The sequence below is a fragment of the Triticum dicoccoides genome, chromosome 5B (assembly GCF_002162155.2).
Source record: "Triticum dicoccoides isolate Atlit2015 ecotype Zavitan chromosome 5B, WEW_v2.0, whole genome shotgun sequence".
NCBI lineage: Eukaryota > Viridiplantae > Streptophyta > Magnoliopsida > Poales > Poaceae > Triticum > Triticum dicoccoides.
This window is the reverse complement of record NC_041389.1, coordinates 346,525,526-346,546,508: the sequence shown is the minus strand read 5'-3', so window position 1 is coordinate 346,546,508 and position 20,983 is coordinate 346,525,526.

Genomic DNA, 20,983 nt, shown 5'->3' with positions numbered 1-20,983 from the left:
GTGAAAATGATGTGCTATGATATTTAAATAACCAAATCACAAATTTGATGTGGCACATGTGCATCGCAAATTAACCGGGCATCCCCGACCCCACGGAGGTTCATCTAGTACGAAGTAGTATTGTGCCCCCCCCCCCACACACACACACTTTGAGTCGGTGGGAGGGTGCATCTCACCAAGGCGTATTGTAAGAACTGACCAAGAAGAATCACCACCTTGCTCGTATAACCTCTCTTGTTTGTTGGGTCAAAGTCATGCATTGACGTTCCACATGCGGCCCCACAAAATAGGCTAGCTTGTCGCTGATAACCACGTGAGGGAGTGCCTAAAGACAACCATTGCTTGCATGTGGCCCAAACATATGTATGAAGTGTCATGTGGTGTTTGAATATACCCAATGCACAACTTTGATGTGGCCGCGTGCTTTTGGAACTGGAAAGTTCCCACATGGAGCGAGGGTTCACGACACGTAGTATATTGTATATATGGGGATTCATGTGTATGCGAGCCCTCGAACTTAGGTCTCGAATCTCACCATGATCGACGTACGACTATACGGTAACGCGAACCAAGAGAAGAAGAATCCACCCTCGTAACCTCTCTCGCGTTGTTGGTCGAAGTGATGGACGTCCATGCGGGCCCATGAATATATAGGTCGTCGATGATAACTAAGCAAGGGAGAGTGTCCAAAGACAACCACTGCATGTATGTGCCCGAAACATATGTATGGACATGCATGATGCATGCATATATGTTTGAATACCAAAAGCACAACATTTTCATGTAGCGCATGCATGCGTCAAAAAACGCACAGTCCCCACACATATCTGGTTCATGATGTGTCGTGTGCTCGCTCCCCCCCCCCACTCCGACCCAGTGGGAGGGATTCATGTGTACACATGCGCGCGAAGTATAGTTGCATGTACCGGACTGTATAAGACGAACCAAAATTTAATCCCCTCCTAACTATAAGTCAAATTATCCTCTATCGTTGTCGATCGAAGTGATTGACCAAGCGGGAACACAGAGATGGACGAAGCATCTCGCCGATAACCCCGCGAGTGAGTGCTAGGGGACAACCGCCATCGCTTGCTTGTGGGCCAAACACATGTATGGAGATGTGTGGTTGTGATGTTTGAATACCCAATATATATACAGAACTTTGATGTGGCACCTGCCTCGAAAACCTTTAAGTCCCCCACACGAACCGAGGTTCATGACACATAGTATTTATATGTTGCCCCTCCCCTCTTCGACGCGTAATATATACTCCTACGTACCATAACACAACCCAAAAATAATCCTCCTTGTTTGTCAAATTACCTTTCTCGTTGTGTCATATATTAGATGGACAACGACCTCACGGGCCCATAGAGGGAAGAGTCGCAGGAGAATGAGTGACAACTATCGTCTGCATGTGGCACAATGTGTTGGTGATGTTTTTAATACCCAATACGCACAACTTCTTTGCGGCACCTGCCTCGGAAACCAAAAAGTCCCCACACGGAGCGAGATCAATTCATGACGTGTGTGTAGTATATATGTGCTGCCCGGGCCCCCTCCTCCCCTCTTCGACGCGTACTATATACTCCTACCGCAACACAACCCAAAAAGAAACCTCCTTGATGGGTCAAAGTGATGGAGGACAACCTCGCGGGCCCACGGATGGAAGCATTGCATGCGAGTGAGTGTCCTATATGGCGCATAGTATTGCCCCCGGCCACCCTCTTCAATGCGTACTATATATATACTCCTACCGTACGTATAACAAAAACCAAAAAATGACCATCCTTGTTGGTCAAATTAACCTCTCTCATTGCATGTCATAGTGCTGGACGGCGACCTCACGGGCCGACGCAAGTGAGTGTCCTAGGACCACCGTGTGCATGTGGCCCAAAGATGTATGTCAAACTTTTTCTGCAGCGAACATGCGACCAAAGGAGTTTAGTGTTGAAAATTGAGAAAAATAGATAACACATGTCCGTTTTTTACACATTGATTGATTTCCCAGGGATTTAAATGTGTCCCTGGGTGCATGTTTAGTCCTCATGCAAGAAATTTCTAACATCTAGAATCTTGATTTTAAAATCCAATAAATCCAAAACTAAGTTGAAATTCATGAAACTGATCGTGGTGTCATATGGACACCAATAGACTGTGATATTATTATTGTTTTCAAATTTGAGACAAGTTTTGATATAATCTTCTTACATACAGGAAATTGTAAATAATTATCAACCAATATCGCAAATGAACTCTTAATTCAAACCGTGTGCGTTAGACCAACAATGTAAGTGTCGTGCTTTGGTTAAGCAATAAAGCGGCAGAATTAATCATCAAAAGGGAAAAATTAATATAATATGTGACGTGCACGCGTCCCGTGTGACATACGAGCATGTGTGAGTTGACGAGACACATGCTAGCAGGCAGACCGGGAGGCCGAGGCATGCGCATGTTTGCTACGCACTCACCGTGGGGCATGCTAGTAGCTGTGTGAAATGACGGTAGGCGTCCCAGCAGTCCGCTGCATGGGCTCATCGGGAGGCGAGCCAGCCTTTTGACTGCCGCCCACCTCGCTCCCACTACTCCATATTAATGGCGCACCCGATCCGCTGTTCATAATAGGCGGCCGCACACCCCATCGACAGTTGTCACCGCCGCATGGAGTGTATTAGGATTTTGCCGAAGCGCACCATTGGTGGGAGTGGCGACGCCGGGGCTGGTGAAGCACCCGCGTAACGAATGAAGCTGGGCGCAGAGGTTGCTGTCGTCGCCAACGAGGTCTCGCGTGAGCAGCAGCGCGACCTTGACTTCGTTGCCATCGTCGTGCCTCCCCAGTCGAAGCCATAGGTCCACAGCTACTCCGGCAACGACTCCGACTCCGACGGAAAACCAGTTAGTCCCCCCCCCTCTTTTGTTGGGAACAAAAACCCTTGGTTATGTTCACCCAGTCCATGAAATTAGAGTAAGATTCGTTAGATCCGTGCAGTGTATTGATTGTTTGAATGGTATCTATGGTTAGTGATTAATTGTTTGTTCTGTACAAATGATTTTTTTTCTAATAATCCGACTAGGGTTAGCGTGCGTGCTAATAATTCGTAGCCACATCTTGAGAATTGTTTTTGAATGTCCCACATATATGTTTGTGCCCTTTTTTCTTCCAGATCTTGAGGATTGATTTTTAATGTCCTACATGTATGTTTCTACCTTTTTTTCTTCTAGATTGCTATGTACACAGATGAGGCTCCGGCCAATGGCGCCGCCGGCTGTAGATCCTGCACCCGGCAGCGCGGGCAGAAGCGTCCACGCCCCCCTGGATCTAAAGAACCCATAGAATATCGGGCGGACCGCATCAGCGATCTCCCGGATGCCATCCTTGGAGTGATCATCTTCCTTCTCCCCACCAAGGATGGTTGCCGCACACAGGTCCTTGCATCTCGGTGGCGCACTCTGTGGCGCGTCGCACCTCTTAATCTCGACTGTCGTCGGCTATATGTCGTTCATGATTTTGAACTCCACGGAGCCATCATCTCCTCCCACCATGGCTCCGTTCAATGCCTATGCATCCCGGCATGCTGCCTGGTGCACATTGTTGGGGAACGTAGTAATTTCAAAAAAAATCCTACGCACACGCAAGGATCATGGTGATGCATAGCAACGAGAGGGGAGAGTATTGTCCACATACCCTCGTAGACCGAAAGCGGAAGCGTTATGACAATGTGGTTGATGTAGTCGTATGTCTTCATGATCCGACCGATCCAAGTACCGAACGTACGGCACCTCCGAGTTCAGCACACGTTCAGCTCGATGACGATCCCCGGACTCCGATCCAGCAGGGTGTCGGGGATGAGTTCCGTCAGCACGACGGCATGGTGATGATGATGATGTTCTACCGATGCAGAGCTTCGCCTAAGCACCGCAACGATATGACCGAGGTGGAATATGGTGGAGGGGGGCACCGCACACGGCTAAGGAACGATCACGAAGATCAACTTGTGTGTCTTTGGGTGCCCCCCTCCCCCGTATATAAAGGAGGGAGGGGGGAGGTGCGGCCGGTCCCCTAGGGGTGCGCCTGGAGGAGTCCTACTCCCACCGGGAGTAGGACTCCCCCCTCTTGCCTTGTAGGAGAAGGAAAGGGGGAAGGGCAAAGAGGAAAGGGGGCGCCGCCCCCCCCCCTTCCTTGTCCTATTCAGACTTGGGGGGGAGGGGGCGCGCGGCCTGCCCTGGCTGGCCCTCCTCTTCTCCCTTAGGGCCCATGTAGGCCCATTAACCCCCGAGGGGGTTCCGGTAACCCCCCGGTACTCCGGTAAAATCCCGATTTCACCCAGAATGATTCCGATATCCAAATATAGGCTTCCAATATATCAATCTTTATGTCTCGACCATTTCAAGACTCCTCGTCATGTCCGTGATCATATCCAGGACTCCGAACAACCTTCGGTACATCAAAACTTATAAACTCATAATAAAACTGTCATCGTAACGTTAAGCGTGCGTACCCTATGGGTTCGAGAACTATGTAGACATGACCTAGAACTGTTCCTGGTCAATAACCAATAGCGGAACCTGGATGCTCATATTGGCACCCACATATTCTACGAAGATCTTTATCGGTCAGACCGCATAACAACATATGTTGTTCCCTTTGTCATCGGTATGTTACTTGCCCGAGATTTGATCGTCGGTATCCAATACCTAGTTCAATCTCGTTACCGGCAAGTCTCTTTACTCGTTCCGTAGTACATCATCTCACAACTAACTCATTAGTTGTAATGCTTGCAAGGCTTAAGTGATGTGTATTACCGAGAGGGCCCAGAGATACCTCTCCGACAATTGGAGTGACAAATCCTAATCTCGAAATACGCCAACCCAACAAGTACCTTCTGAGACACCTGTAGAGCACCTTTATAATCACTCAGTTACATTGTGACGTTTGGTAGCACACAAAGTGTTCCTCTGGTAAATAGGAGTTGCATAATCTCATAGTCATAGGAACATGTATAAGTCATGAATAAAGCAATAGCAGAATACTTAAACGATCAAGTGCTAAGCTAACGGAATGGGTCAAGTCAATCACATCATTCTCCTAATGATGTGATCCCGTTAATCAAATGACAACACATGTCTATGGTCAGGAAACATAACCATCTTTGATCAACGAGCTAGTCAAGTAGAGGCATACTAGTGACACTCTGTTTGTCTATGTATTCACACAAGTATTATGTTTCCGGTTAATACAATTCTAGCATGAATAATAAACATTTATCATGATATAAGGAAATAAATAATAACTTTATTATTGCCTCTAGGGCATATTTCCTTCACACATACCCTGCACAATGAACACCTGGCTGACATCCCATCAATTTGAAAAACTCCAACATCTTGAGTTCTACTATTACTATGCAAATAGCTGTCCACCAAGTGTTATAGTTGTGCCCTCACCACCAGTGTCCATCTCATGGTTTTCCTCCTCTCTCCACACCACCACCCTGGCCCGGTGTCATCTACCAGACAATCTGGTACAAATGCTTCGACTCCCACTACTAAAAAAACTCGCGCTTGTGGTGGTCGATCTATCGGAGGCCTCACTGCACAGCATCATCCACTCCTGATGTCCTGGCTTGGAGCGCTTTCTGCTTGTTTTTGGAAAAGAAATATGTGTCCGTTGTCTCCAAATAAAGTCGCATCACCTTGTAAGCATTGGAATTTGCTTTAAAAGAGAGGAGCTCATCATCAAAGACGCCCCTTCACTCCAAAGGCTGCTCCTCGATTATCGTTATGCACCTTCGCAAATAACAGTGGTCTCTACGCCTAAACTGAAGACCTTGGGTCTAATTCCTGATCCGTTTGAAGGTTACAAGATGGTGGTTGGCTCCAAACTTATTTAGGTATTGTATATTATCATCAACACTTTTGTAATCATAAGCTGCATTTTTCATTTGTGTGCGTAAGTTTTATATCATCAACACTTTTGTAATCATAAGTTGTATTTTTCATTAGTGCGCATAATCTTTATATAATCTTGGACTATGCTTTTGGTACTAATATTATGTTCTATGCTCAATGAAGAGTTTGTCAATGGGTACCCTATCAATAGTGCTGGATTCTGTCAAGACCTTACGTATCAGTACGTGGTGTTTTGATCTGAACATGATTATTGGCTTGATGCGTTGCTTTCCATGACTGGAGAATTTGTATATAGAGGTGATGATATCAAGCACATTGATATACTTTACTAGAACTAACCGTTCATTTGTACTATTTTTTTAGACATTAGCTGTTTTCAGTCTTCATGTCTATTTAGGCTAAAGGACATCGCCAAAAAGGTATAACCAATCAGTGGCATAAGAAGCACCGGAATTTTCCCAGTTCTCATGACATTCGTTTGAGGACAATAACACTAGAAGGATATGCATCCAACCATGCAAACACTAGCTTTGTCACACTCTTCCTGATGAATGCGAGAGTACTATTGTCCATGAGGATTAAGTTTTTTAACAAAAACTTTCTCATGGATGGACTAGTTGAACAGCATAAAAAGAAGTTTCAGGTGGACAAAAGGGCTTCTGAACGTGCTCGGCTTCTATTTACAACAACTTGGCTTCATGTACCAAGAGATTTTCTAGTCCAGGATCTTGATTTTATGGATCAGACCGATCCATTTGATTGTGACTGCCGAAAACATTGGTTGAGTTAGTTGTTATTGTCATGTTCAATCTGGATTGTGTGTAAACCTGATGAATAATTAATCATCGTGCTTTTGTACCTTCTGTAAGCTGGGGTTAGATATTGCTGCCCTTTTCAACTAGGCTTTGACCCATATTTTCTTTCATACAAACCGGAGCTTTTATCAAGAAGCCTCATGGTTCCAAGAGGGAACTTGGTCACATGATCTGTGTGCGAAATGACATACGATGTATCTTCCCGCCTTGATTTATTTTAAGAGGCAACATGCAACTGTGCTAAACATATGAAATTATTCAGGGTTCGTTTCGCCTTTTTATACATTGGTTTTCCTAGGCATTTTTAACAAATAGCCACCATGTTATTATCGCAAACGGTCGTATTAGTCCAACTATGGGCATTCAACTAACCATTTACTACCGCGGGCCGCTGTTTGATTAGATGGGACGACTGTGAGCAGTCCACCGCGCACGTCACGAGCGCTGCAATTTATTGCTGGTTTTGGACTTTTGTTTCGGCCACCTCAGGAAGGTATGTAGAACAGTCCTCCGTTCTCATCTACAAGCACCGCCGCCGAGGATTACCACCTACTGCGAGATGGAGGACAAGCCGACCAACAAGCGGGGGCGGGTCGAGCCAGAAACACAAGAGCCTCCGGCGAATATGGGCTTCATCAGCAGCCTCCCCGGTGAGATGCTGGTAACCATCATATCCCACCTCCCCATCAAATATGGCGTGCGGACCACTATCCTCTCGCGGCGGTGGCACCCCCTCTGGCACACCACCCCCCTAGACATCATCGTCGACCATGAGTTCTGCGGCGGGGCGCAGCAAATCCTGGACGCATTGTCCCATGTCCTCGACACACACCCTGGTCCGGTCAGACTCCTTCCTATTAGCAGGCTTAGTCTGTCGAATTCAGGGCTCCGCAAACCCATGAAAGATTCAAACTCTGGGGTGCATACAGAGAAATCAACTTCCCCAGCCTACCAACTCGTCGCCCTCACAACCTAGCTCAATGAACGGGAAAGGAAGAGACACGGCAGTTTACCCAGGTTCGGGCCACCTTGCGGTGTAAGACCCTACTCCTGCTTTGTGGTGGATTAGCCTCGGGGTGGGCTGAGGATGAACTGGTACAGAGGAAGAACAGCCTCAGGAGGTCTGTCCTTGTGTTGGTGTGAGTTAGTGAGGGTTCGGATGGCTCGATGGATCCCTCCGCCTCTATGGTGGTGGCTAAGCTATATTTATAGTGGCCTTGGTCCTCTTCCCCCAAAATGAAGGCGGGAAGGGATCCCACAACGGCCAAGTTTGAAGAGAGACAAATAGTACATCTTATTTTGACGAAAGGTGGTCTTCGCCTGCAAAGCTTCTGGTCGTGACGTCGTGGTGGGCTCGGCGATGACCTGCGTACTACCGTCCTGGCGGTCCTGGTCTTGTATCACAGAAATGGAAACCTTTGGCTGATTCCTCGAGACTCTGCGCCTGTGCTTGCCTCTTTAGCCCCAAAGAGGAAACTTGTTGTACTATGCCCGCTAGCGCCCGCCTGGCCTTGGTCACCATGGCTTGCGTCACCTTAAACTCACGTGGTGAGCGCCTACATAGAAATCTCCGCTCATCGGGAGCCGGCCTAAGGAGGCCGCTCCCTCTGGAGATCTTGGCATCGTCCGCCTCGCGATGCTTGGCCCCTCACGAGGGTTATGTGTTGTTGATGCTGAAGATGGGTCGTACCAGGCCGCTGACGAACCCACGCCATGGGCCACAGGCTTGGACTTGGCTTCAAGGCGAAGCCAATGGGCAAGGGCGAAGCGCTGCGGGGCCCAACCGCCCGCGGACCCGGTTGACGCATGGCCCTTGATGGGGCATGGGCGTCTTCGCTTCCCCCACGCAGCCTCGGCAACCGTCCTGGGCTGGCAAAAAGGTTGGCGCTTGCCGCTGAGCTTTCATTGCCTTCCCTTTGTCTTGCTTCAGATCCCCTTCTCTCCCTTATCAGAGCGCCTCCAGATCTTTTGAACCTTTCCTCGAGCTCGCCACCAATGGCATCCGAGAAGGCGAAGCCCGCCGCTCCTTCCACGCGTTCAGCCTTCTCGCCTGAGCCGGCCCTTAGTGTGTCAAGGAGAAGCACCTCGTCGTCGTGCTCCTACTAACGGCGAGCAATGACAATGAGGGGAGGGAGACAGCGCTTCGGGTTGGCTCCACCAAGCAGGACACCTTGGGGAGAACCTTCTACCCCTTCTTCCTGCACAGCGTCTTCGCTGGGCTTATCCCCCCTTTCTCCAATTTCTTGTTCGCCGTCCTCGACCATTACCAGATCCGCGCCCTTCATCTCCATCCCAACTCCATCCTCCTCATGTCGACCTTCGCCTTTTACTGCTAGGTGTTCGTGGGGGTGGCGCCCTCCGTTGTGCTGCTCCACCACTTCTTCTACCTCCGGATGCGTAGCACAACCCAGTGCTCTGGGTGCGTCTGCTTCATGCGTCCCATGGAAGCAATGCGCTCTCGAGGTCCGGGAAGAAGGTGGACGACTTCTAGCGCAAGTGGATCTTCATGGACCCCAAGCGCCTCCATGCTTGGTTGGAGCTGCCGACCGCGATGCCGGCAAAGCTGGACCAGTGGGCTCACAAGAAGCTCACCGACCCCCGGGCGGCGCCGGTCCTGAAGAAGATGACGATGGATCTGGAGGTGGAGAAGCTGACTGGGGCCATGCTCGTCAAGGAGTTCCTGACGCAGCGCCTGGCTCCGCTCCAGGCGCACTCGCGCCCCATGTGGGGTATCAAGGGTGCGGACGATGACCTCCGGCTGCGCCCGGAAACCTTGACGGACGAGGAGTTGAGCAAGGTCGTGCGAACCTTGCTTGAGAAGGACCCGGGCAGCCTCCCGGAGGCCTACCTCCTGCTGTACTGCCGCGACAAGAGGGTGGCGGTGGCCGCTGCCATGCCTGTCTTCAATGAGCGGGGGCTTGTGGCGCCCAAGCTCCCCAACTCCCTGGTGCCGGTGTCCTCAAGCGAGAGCTCCAGGGAGGAGGGGAGGAGGACTCAGAGGCGACCATGGAGGAGGTGGGGGAGACCTCTCCTCTGCTGCAGAGCGAGCTCCTCCGTGGCCTCTCCGATGACAATGATGTCGGCGAATACCTGGCCGAGGGTTCCCCGCGCTCCACCGGGGTCGTCATGAGGTCCGGGGCACCCCTCTGCGAGGCTGGAGCGAGGGACCCCGAAGAAGGGCGAGGCGGCGTTGCTTCACCAGGGCGACGCTCCCGCCTTGTCGCCCGTTGCCGCCATCCCAGAGCCAGCCGTCGTGCGCCCGGCTGATCTTGAGGGCGCAGCAAAGCCTATGCCCAAGAAGCCCGGGGGCGTCGCGCTCCTGGCCAAGAGGAGGGCTTACGTTGCTGATGACGAGTAAGTATTTTACCTTGTTTTTGCTTCCCATCCTTGATGTCATGCTCATGATGTCCTCCTCCCGGTGGCCAGGCTGAAGCGGTGATGAAAAGGAGGGAGGATACCAGGGCCTCTGAGGCCATGCGACCTGTCGTGGCCGTGGTGACCCCGGTGCGGGCGGAAGAGGCCGCCTCACGTTTGCCAGCGGTGGAGCGAGCCCCTCGAAGCTCGGTGGCCAAGCCTCAGGAGGAGACCGCCTCTATGGCCAAGCAGACTCAGGGGGCGCCCATCTCTAGCGCACCTGCGGGGGGTTCGAGGGCTCCAGAGCCCCGTGCTACCCTTGCCACTGTAGCAGTGCCAGTCCAGGCGCCGGTGCCACCTCCTCCCCAAGTCCTCACGCTGGCGGACCATGGCTCCTCTGCCATGCCCGACGCTTTGGAGGATGCTTTCACCGCACTGGACTGGCTCTGGGCCGACCTTCAGGGCATCGACCGGCGCTTGGTGACGGGGCGTCTAGGGCTGGTCTTGGGTGGCTCCAGGCGGACTCGTCCGTCAGGGCGGCCTAGGGCCAGGCCAAAGCTGCCATCATGGAGGGAAGGAAGGAGCCGGCGAGGCCATAGCGGCTCACGGCGCAGCGTCCGCCAAGGAGCGCTACCACGTGGTGGGGGCAAGCTAAAGGCCCTCCACGATGAGCAGGCCGCCCACACCCATCGTCTCGAGGAGCAGGAGGAGGGGCTGAAAGCCTAGCAGGCTGCGCTTGCTGACCGCGACACTGAGCTGGAGCAGCAGCCCAGGAACAGGCCGCGGAGCGGAGTCGCCTAGGGAAGCTCAGGGAGGAGACGGAGATGGCCCAGGCATCCCACACCAAGCTTGTCTCCGAGGAGAAGGATCGGCTAGAGGCCAGGGAGAAATCCCTCGTCGTGGCTGAGAAGGCGGTCTTCGCGGGGCGCAACGCCTTCATCTTCCTCGAGCTGAGATCCCGCACGGCACTACAGACCCTTTACGGGGAACAGTACGAGGGACCGCTGGCTAGTATGGAGGAAGGCCCCACCGAGCTGCTCCCCAAGCTTGCCGTGGTGCTCGAGGGCATCGTCGCCGGAGAGGGCCCCATGGTGGAAGGGGAAGCTCGCACGCTTTTTACCTCAGTCGCGACGCGCATCTTCAGCCACCTCCACCTTCGGGACCCAAGCTTCGACCTTGGCGTGCTACTCGAACCTGTGGCCCCTGAGTTCCACGACGCTGCCGCCGAGGCCGTGGGGAAGCAGGTGGAGGCTTTGCTGCAAAAGTTCCTCTGTGTCAACCCCATGACCGGAGCCGGTGGCGAGAATGGCGGCGACGTTGTTGACAACGGGGGCCCCCAGGCGAGCGACGACGGCATCCAAGGCTGAAGAAGAGGTCCAAAGACGGCTCTTCCTCCCGTTTTAACCCTGCAACATTTATCGTGCCTCGTGGAGGCGTGAGAACTTCTGCTTTGAGTTTTTAAGAGACAATATGTTCTATAATAATTTCCTAGAATTTTGCAGTTTCCTTTTCATTTGCTTTAGTGTTTTGCGTCGGCAGGGCCCGGGCCCGCGCATACCTCAGCCGTCGTTGGGGCGTCCGGATCACCAGGATGAGACCAAGAGGTGAGGGGCTATGTGACCAGTGAGGCCCCTGAGTCGCGATGCTCAGGGGTCCCCCTTGACGTACGAACAGCCCTCGGGAAGGAGTCGTGAGTGTCGTTTTTAGCGTTCTGCGTCGGCAGGGCCCGGCCCCACGCATACCTCAGCCGTCGTTGGGGCGTCCAGATCACTAGGACGAGACCAAGGGGTGAGGGGCTACGTGACCAGTGAGGCCCCTGAGTCGCGATGCTCAGGGGCCCCCCTTGACGTACGAACAACTCTCCATACCTTTCCTCGTCGGGCTTTCGCTCGGGAGGGACGCAAGAAGACCATGTCCAAGGGACCTGGTGAGGTGGCGTACGCCAGGCGTGACCTGAGCGTAGCCCCCGTGCCCAGTCCCCTCACGCGACCTTCCTGAGGGGAAAGCGGTGCGGTGAGGCTGAGCAGCGAGCCCGGCGGCTCTCTTGAGGTTACTGCAGCTGCTATGTTGCCCTTAGTTGTTTATTCACCAGCACGTAGCATGGTGCTTCCGCTCTTGCACGGGCATAGCCGCTCCTCGACTGTGTCATCCGCCAGCGCGGAGCATGGGGCTTCCACTAGTGCATGGGTGGGAACTCCCTCTGAGGGGAGACTCTGGGGCGTGTACAGCCCCGTCCTGGCACGTGGCTTGCACGGCAGGACTGGAGGAGGTGTGTACGGGAACTCATGAGCCAGCACGGGACTCACGAGGCCCTACCTCAAGGCGGGTTGCGCCTGAATTTGGTTCAAAACATTTGCAAGGATCCTGCGAGATGGTAAGGTAGCCTGTACCGAGTGAATCTCCTAAGGATATCACATGAGAAGGCCAAACACCAACGACCCTAGGAGGTGACATGAACGGGGCCGGCTCGCTAGACAGATCTCAGCCGCTGGGTTTGTCGATGCTGCAGGGACGGACCCGAGCATAGACATCGTGCCTAATCTTCTCATGCGAAGGTCCTAAAGAAAGACAGTCGGCACGCGGCTCTCGCGATGGCGAGGCACCGGGTCGTGCGCCCTAACTTCCGCTCTTGATTAGCTCATGCGAGAACAAGGCGCCAAGGACCATGGGAAGTGACGTGCAAAAGAGCTGGCCCGCGAGACGGAGCTTAGCCACTTGGGTTTAGCGACGCTGTAGGGACGGACCCGAGCACAGACGCCCTGCCAGTCCTTAATCATGAGGTGGTCACGGGCGGGTTTGCAAGGGCGTATAATGTTCATGGCGATGAAGCACCGGACAGGCAGGTAATGACATAAATCAACTCATGAAAGGGTAAGGCCAGTTCTGATATATGCAAAAAACGATACATGTCGCAGGGACGGACCCATACGGCTTGGGGATAATGCAGCCCAAGGGGCGCCCCCAACTAAACAACCAAAAAGTGTCACCTAGCACCATTGCTGATGAAGTGTTGGAGTAGCTGAAGACGTGCGCTGCAGAAGTCACTCCTCATGAGGCGTCCGGCTCCTAAGCCCCGCAGGGCTCCGGAGGCCCGGGGGACTCGCTGGGGTTCGTCACCTCCTCCGTCTGGACCGCCTTGCGCCTGGCCTCTTGAGCCTCTAGGACGTCCTGCATGTGGTGCTGGTGTGTAGCAGCCATGCTCGACAGACCGAGAGGCATGCGAATGTAGCTGTGAGGGGGGCCCTCGCACCGGCCAACATGGAACGGCCAGAAGAGCTCCTGAGACGCGGCTCTGTTGAGCCCTGGGATGTTGGCGCAGACACGCAGCTCACTGCCCTCGTCAGGGGCGGGCGCTGCGCTTGGAGGTGCGGCTCCTGAAGCTCCTTGATTACCTTGGTGATGAACTCCTGAGCGCCTAGCGCCTCGCGCCCTGCGCTCCTCTTGCGGAAACACGCGTTGAAGCACGCCTCCACATGGTGCCCGAATGCCTCCCTCGTGACGCTGGCCAAGTCAGAGGCCCTCCAGAGGAGAGCCCCCAATCCCAACCTGAGAGGGGCACCGGGCGCGCTTCCCTATGCGAGAGGGGAAGGTGCCCCATAAGTGGGCGCGAGGCCTGAGGCGCAATCGTCAGACACCCCATCCTCCTGAGATCCTCGGTGGAGCAGCTGCTTCTTCTTCTTGGGGATGACCTCAGGGAGATAGACGGCACCTTCGTCATCTGGGTTTTCGACCGCCGCAGCCTGGTAGGTGCGCTCGAGGGAGCATACTCATCCTTGTCGTCGTAGGCGACCGTGATGATGCCTCCGCTCCCTGGCATCTTGAGGACATTGTAGCCGTGGTGAGTCAAGGCCATGAATTTGGCCAGAGCTGGATTTCCAAGGATGGCGTTGTACGGGAGGCGAATGTGGGCGACGTCGAAGTCGATGAGCTCGGTGTGGTAGTTTTTGCGCTTGCCGAAGGTGACGGGGAGATGGATCTGCCCTATGGGGACAATGGAGCCGTCGGTCACCCCCGAGAAGGGCTTGGTAGGATGAAGATGGTCGTACGGCACCTGGAGCATGCCAAATGTCTCGACAGAGAGGACACTGAGCCCCGCGCCGCCATCGATAAGTGTCTTGGTGACGAGGACGTTGCTGATGGTGGGTGAGCAGAGCATCGGGAGCGCGTCGGCAGTGGCCGCGCACTTGAGCTGGTCCGAAGAGTCGAAGGTTATGGCGTACTTGGACCACCTGAGGGGATGTGTCACCTCGAGCTTGGGAAGGGCCGCGTTCACCTCGCGGGAAAACTGCTTGAAGATGCGATGCGAGGCAGGGGCCTGAGCACCGCCTAGGATGCAGGCGATGGCACGAGGCTCCTAGAAGCCCCCAGCCCCCTCATCTTGGTGGTGGTCGCCATTCCTTCTTGGTGGCGGCAGCAGCGGAGGAAGGCCAGCATTGCCCTGAGGGCGGTCCTCACGGGGCTGATCCCTCCAGGGGCCCTCGCGAGGCTGGCCTTGCCAGCGGTCCTCACGAGGCTGGTCATGCCAGTCTTGGCGAGGGTCGCGGTTGTACCAGCGTCCTCCGCCACGGCCTCCTCCGCGACCGTAGTCACGGTCATTATGCTCGGGGCGCCGGCCAAGCCGCCCATCTCGGATGGCCCTGAGCTCTTGGCAGTCATTGGTGTTGTGGATGTGTACGTTGTGGAAGGTGCAGAACGGGTGGCTGCCCTTGGAGGACTCTGGGTGGTCGCAGACTCGCTTCATCTCAGGTTCGGCCGCGAGCACAACTGGGCCCTTGCGCTTCACGTCCTTGTCCTTGGCCTTCTTATCTTCTGGGTAGGCCTCCGGAATCTCAAGGAGGGAGAGGCGACCTTCTTCTGCCCTTGTGCATCTGGTTGCCATGTTGAACATCTCCAGAGCTGAGCACAGGTCCTCGTGTACGGCGAGCTCTTCCTTCATCTTGACATCCCAGACGCCATCAGTGAACGCCGAAATGATGGCCTCATCTGACACCTTGGGAATCTTGAGGCGAACATTGGTGAAGCGTAGGATGTATTTGTGCAAGGTCTCCCCTTGCTGCTGCTTGATGCGCTGTAGGTCACCCGCAGCATGAGCGCGATCGTGAGTGCCCTGGAAGTTGGCGATGAAACACTCTCGTATTTCATCCCGGGAGGAGATCGATTAGGCGGGGAGGTTCAGGAGCCATGAGTGCGCGCCATCCTTGAGGGCCATGGGGAACCAGTTCGCCATGACTTTCTCGTTGCTGTTGGCCGCCTCGATGCTCAGCTCGTAGAGCTAGAGGAACTCAGCAAGGTCGGGGCTGCCATCATAGCGTGGAGGCAGGTCTGGCTTGAACTTCCCAGGCCAGATGACGAGGCACAGCGCCGGGGTGAACGCACGGCAGCCTGCCGCGCTCACGGGAACCCGCCGCAAAGGGGGAGCCAGGTCTTGGCGCTCGCGCGCCGCCGCCTTGAGTAGCATGTGGTCTTGACGCAGCGGTGCTGGGAGCGTACACGCCTCTCCTTGAGGCCTCTGCACCACTTGGGATCTTGCTTCGTCGCGCGCCGGTGCCCTGCGCAGCAAGTCGCGCCGAGGAGCCTCACGCCTTGGCTCGACGATGGCATCCTGCCTAGGAGGTGGAGGAGGCGCACCATGGGCCACGTCACTCGCAGCAGGTGGCGGGGAAGGTAGCGAGCGAGACGGTGCAGGGGACTCTCCAGCGGCGCTGGCGAGCTCGGCGATGCGGTCCAGCCAGTCCTCGTAGAGGTCATCGACCATGCGATAGCGCAGAAGCTCGTGTGGCATGACCAACGCAGCCTGCGTGTTCGCCGGCCTGCGACGAGCATCGGAGGACGAAGCAGCCACCGGAGTCAGCCGTGGAATGGCGGTGTGCCCATCACGCTGCATAGAAGGCTGCAACGACGAAGCCTACTGCTCATGGGCCGCAGGGCCGGTGGAGGCGTTTGCCGCAGGCGACGGGGAACAGCGGGGGCGCCGTCGCCCGCAGGTGCTGTCTGGGCGACGCGGGCGGCGAGGGCAGCCCGGCGCTCAGCACGAACTCGACGAGCGTCAGCCATGGGAACGGCGGAACGGTGGCGAATCGACCGGCGGAAGAGAGGCTCCGACGCACCCCTACCTGGCGCGCCAAATGTCGGATTTAGGGCTCCGCAGACCCAAGAAAGATTCGAACTCTGGGGTGCGTGCGGGGCCACGCCGATGGAGCCACATCGTGGGCCGCAGGCAAGCAAGTCTGGGTACCCTGGTTCCCAGAATGCCAACACAATGCCCACAACAAGACCGAACCAGGTTGCACTACTGGTTCCTATCCCCAGCCCTCGATAGGCTCGAAGAGCTCAGCCTTCATGCTAGACGTCCTTGCTCGCTGCCTCCGTCCGTGTTCCGCCTCGCACTCACGCTGCGCCGTGCTACATTCAGACAGTGCATTTTCCCCCGGATTGATGCCGCGCGCGCTCTTCATCTTCCTAAACTTAAGCACCTCGAGCTCATTGTCGTCCACATCTCGAAGGTGGATTTGGAGCGCCTACTCGTCGGTTGTACAACGCTCGAGTACCTTCGTCTCCATGCGATGGATGGGTTCAGTAGCCTCCACATCACCTTGGCGAATGTCCGTGCGATTTATGTGCATTGTTGGCGCCGCCCAAGGCTGTCAGTTGAGGTGTTTCATGATATTTTCATTGAGAATGCGCCTTTCCTTGAGAGATTGTATATACATGATAAATTAGGTCCAGCAAGAATCGGGGTCATTCACGCACCAAAATTGACAGTGTTGGGCAATTCCTATCCTGAATTCAACGAACTTGTTACTGGATCATTATCTGTTCAGGTACAACAGTCTTCTTCTTCTTCTTCTCCTTCTTATATATTATCGGACAGCACATTTTATCTAATTGTTGTTGATCTATATGTTCGCCTGTCATCCAGAAAATGATTCCCACAAGCTTGACCCGGTCTCTACGCACAGTGAAGATCTTGGCACTACAATCTGTCGGCCCCGATCTGGATGAAGTTGTTAGATTCCTTAGATGCTTTCCTTGCACGGAGAAGCTATACATCAAGGTGATGCTCCTTTCCTATTAATTGTTAACCACAACAGAGCTCAATTTTTTATTACTTTTACCCATGATTACAATGACAAATGTAGAATGATTCCTAAAGGAAATTTGGAGGATTTCAATACATTTTTTTTGAGATGCTAGTGTTGTACGCGTTTTATTCCTTCGCCTGACATGCTTTTGTGATAAAAGTTTATCATGAAAGATTGAAGGTGGCATTTCACTCTTTTCGTGTATTTTATAAATCCTACAAATCAAAGAGGCTCAAAGTGTTCAAATCTGCAGCTATGCACTAATATGTTGTCTTCGTTTGCAGATACTAGCAGGTCCGAAAGTAGAAAATGTTGGGGAATATAACAATCCCATTGAATGCCTTGATCTTCATCTCACAGAAATTACTTTTAACGAGTATCGAGGCACCACACCAGAAATTAAATTCGACAGGTTCTTTGTTGAGAAAGCAAGGTTGCTCAAGGTAATGAGGTTTGCCCTAAATTTACTGCACAGAAGTGAATGGATTGCTAAAGAGCGCAAGCGTCTACAACCGAATGGAAAAGGCTCTGCACAAGCTGAATTTCAGTTTGTAACTTCATATGACAGATTATTCAGAAGTCACTGTATCAAGCCCCTATATGACTTCCCGGTGGCTGTTCCTTTCGTAGAAATGATGCATGAAAAAGATTTGAAGAAGATGAATTTTATGTGTCTGAATAGTTTGAACCTTGTAATATTTGAATTTGGGCCTTGTAATGCTGGAATTTGAACCTTGCAACGGTATTTGTTATATAACGTAATTGGATGTTTCATTTGGTCTTGCAATCATGTCCTGTTACAAGTATATATATTTTGTTCTTCTATATACATAGCAGAGCATATCACATCGCACACGGACCACACTAGGTAACCCGTCGGTGATGAATTCATCAATCGCAAACGGTTATATACCAGCAAGCGTTTGGCCACAACACACACGGCTTATTCCATCACAAACAGCTCGGATGGATCAATTGTATGTCACGTATCGCACACGCAACTCTAATCTGATTTGTGATTGATGTCTCCGCCATCGCTCGCACAGTTCGTCTCATTTTCCACGTATCACTGTGCTGGCCTCTGCTCACGTCCCTCGTCGCGCTTTGCTCGCCGATAGGCGCCGCAGTGCGATGTGCTTGCTGTTAGGCGCCGTGGCGTGCTCTGCTCGCGTGCCTCCACGCGCTCGGCTTGTGGACAGCTTTTCCTTGCGTGTTCAACTGCTATATGCATATATATGGTTGCTCGCCGTTGAGGCGTCGCGGAGCGCTCTGCTCGCGTCCCTGCGCGCATGCTCTGCCAGCGGTTGGGGCCTACACACGATCACGTTAGGGGCCCATATGCATGCGGTTGCGCCACGTGCGTAGCCACGATGCAGTTACGTGCGGCATGATGGAGTTGCGCGCTGCAAATTAGAACTGCCATCCAAGCGTCCGGATATTCCAGTCCGTTCGGCTTCCCCATTAATTCTCGCAGCTATTATAACCTTAGTCTCTTCAACCTTTCGATCTCGCCCCACAACACAACAAGCACACCCACGACGACACATACAGAGAGGATATCTAGCGGCACTCCAATGGAGTTCGGCGAGCATAAAGTCGAGACCCACGTGAGGGAGACGGATCTCACGGTGGTGTACAACATCGACCCGACCGTGGTGGAGGACTACATCAACACCGTGGAGTAGTTGCTTGCTGGAGACAAGTACAAGGTGGTCGGCATCGACCTCCATTACACCACCGGTCTTCCCGGCAAAGATCAGAAGGTTGTCGTCGCCCAGTTGTGCGTGCGCCATCATGTCCTCATCTACCACTACTGCATGGCCACAAAGCCTTGCGATCGTTTCGCCAGGTTTGTCAACAGCACCGACTACAAGTTCGCTACAATGGAAATCACCGACGATGTAAAAGCGCTTAGGGTTACGGGCTTGGCTTGCAAGAACCTTGTCGAAATCCGTGAGCACTACAGGGTCTGGGGCAGCACAAAGAAGGACTCCCTGGTTGAACTCGCCCCAGCCATCATCGACCCATACTATGAAAAGATGAAGCAGGATGCCAACAGAACACGTCTTGTATCATGGCACAGGGCCTGGATGCGGCAACTAGATGAACCTCACCTCAGTTTCATGGCCAAGAGCGTGTACACATGCTATGAGATGCACACACAGATCGTTGACATGAGGAAGTGCCTCGTTACCGAAATCGACGAGGTTGGATCGAGCCACAAGCAAAGCAGTAGAGCCAAGCTTCACAAGAAGTAGATGATGATCAGATGATCGTTTATCCTAGTTACTTATGCATGTAATATATAGTTGACTTTGGTGTGTGAAAATGTCATGTGTGTAGTAGCCACCTATGTAATTATGCATGTAATAGTTTACTTTGGTGTGTGCAAATGTCATGTGTGTAGTAGCCACCTATGTAATTGGATGTTTAATTTGGTTATGCAACCATGTCCTTATAAGTGTGTGTGTGTGTGTGTGTGTGTGTGTGTGTGCGCGCGCGTATGTGTGTGTGTGTGTGTGGTGTATGCAATCCCAATGCACAACACACACATCTTATTAGCAGCTATCGTCTGTATTATTGGTCTTCGCACACATTTCTGATTATAGACCTATTTGCCGCGTATCACACACATCTTGTTAAATTGAACCGTTTCTGTTATCTTGGCTCAACGTAAATAGTTCATCCGAGTGAACTGTTTGCCCTCTATCGCACACACCTTGATCTGGTTGACCGTTTCTTTTGTTCCGCCTAATCACAAACAGTTCATCCGAGTGAGCCGTATGTCGTATATCGCACACACACCTTCATCTGGCTGCCTGTTTCTGTTTTGCTGCCTCATCGCAAATATTTCATTGAACTGAACCATATGCCCCTCATCGCACACGCAACTAAATTCTGAACCGTGTTTGATGCATCCGTCATCGCAAACATTTTGCATCTTTTTTGATGGTTTTTTACATCACTGTTTGCGATTATTGCATCGCACACAGTTTCGTCGAAGCGTCTCTGATTGTAGTGTTGCGCTAGCAGCATCCTGTAGTAGTGCCCCCACCTATATATATGTAAGGAGGGAGAGGGGCAACACACATCACGATCCCCAAACCGTGTGTGGCGCCCCTCTCCCTCTAGTTCTTCCTCTGTCATAATTTTTGTAGTGTTCGCAAAGCCCTGCGAAGATAGTTGCACCACCACCGTCACCACGCCGTCGTGCTGCCAGAACTCATCTACTACTTCGCCCGTCTTGCTAGGTCAAGACGGCGAGGACGCCATCGAGCTGAACGCGAAGGTGTCGTGCGTTCAGTACTTGATCGAGCGGATCGTGAAGGTGTACGACTGCATCAACTGCGTTGACTAAACGCTTCCACTTTACAGTCTACGAGGGTTCGTGGACTTACTCTCCCCTCTCGTAGCTATGCATCTCCATGGATAGATCTTGCGTGCGCGTAGATTTTTTTTGTTTTCCATGCAACGTTCCCCAACAGTATTCTCCCTCTTTGTGTAAACCTTGCATATTATGAGAGAAAAGACATTAGAATTACTCAACAAAGTGTTATATTGAATAAAAAACACTATAAATAATAGTAGGAAAACATGATGCAAAATGGACGTATCAGGTCGCGACGATGCTTGCCGGAGGTGCAGAGGGCTCAGAGCCTCCCCCCTTTGGCCACTGCAGCACGCCCAGGGGGCTCGCCGCGCCATCTGCGGAAGCTTCGAGGACGGTCGTGGCCAGAGGATCCTCCATGGTGCGCTCCGCGCCGCTCTCCGCGGCGGTGATGAGAGTGGCCATCAGGGGCTTGGGCGCCTCGTCATTTCCCG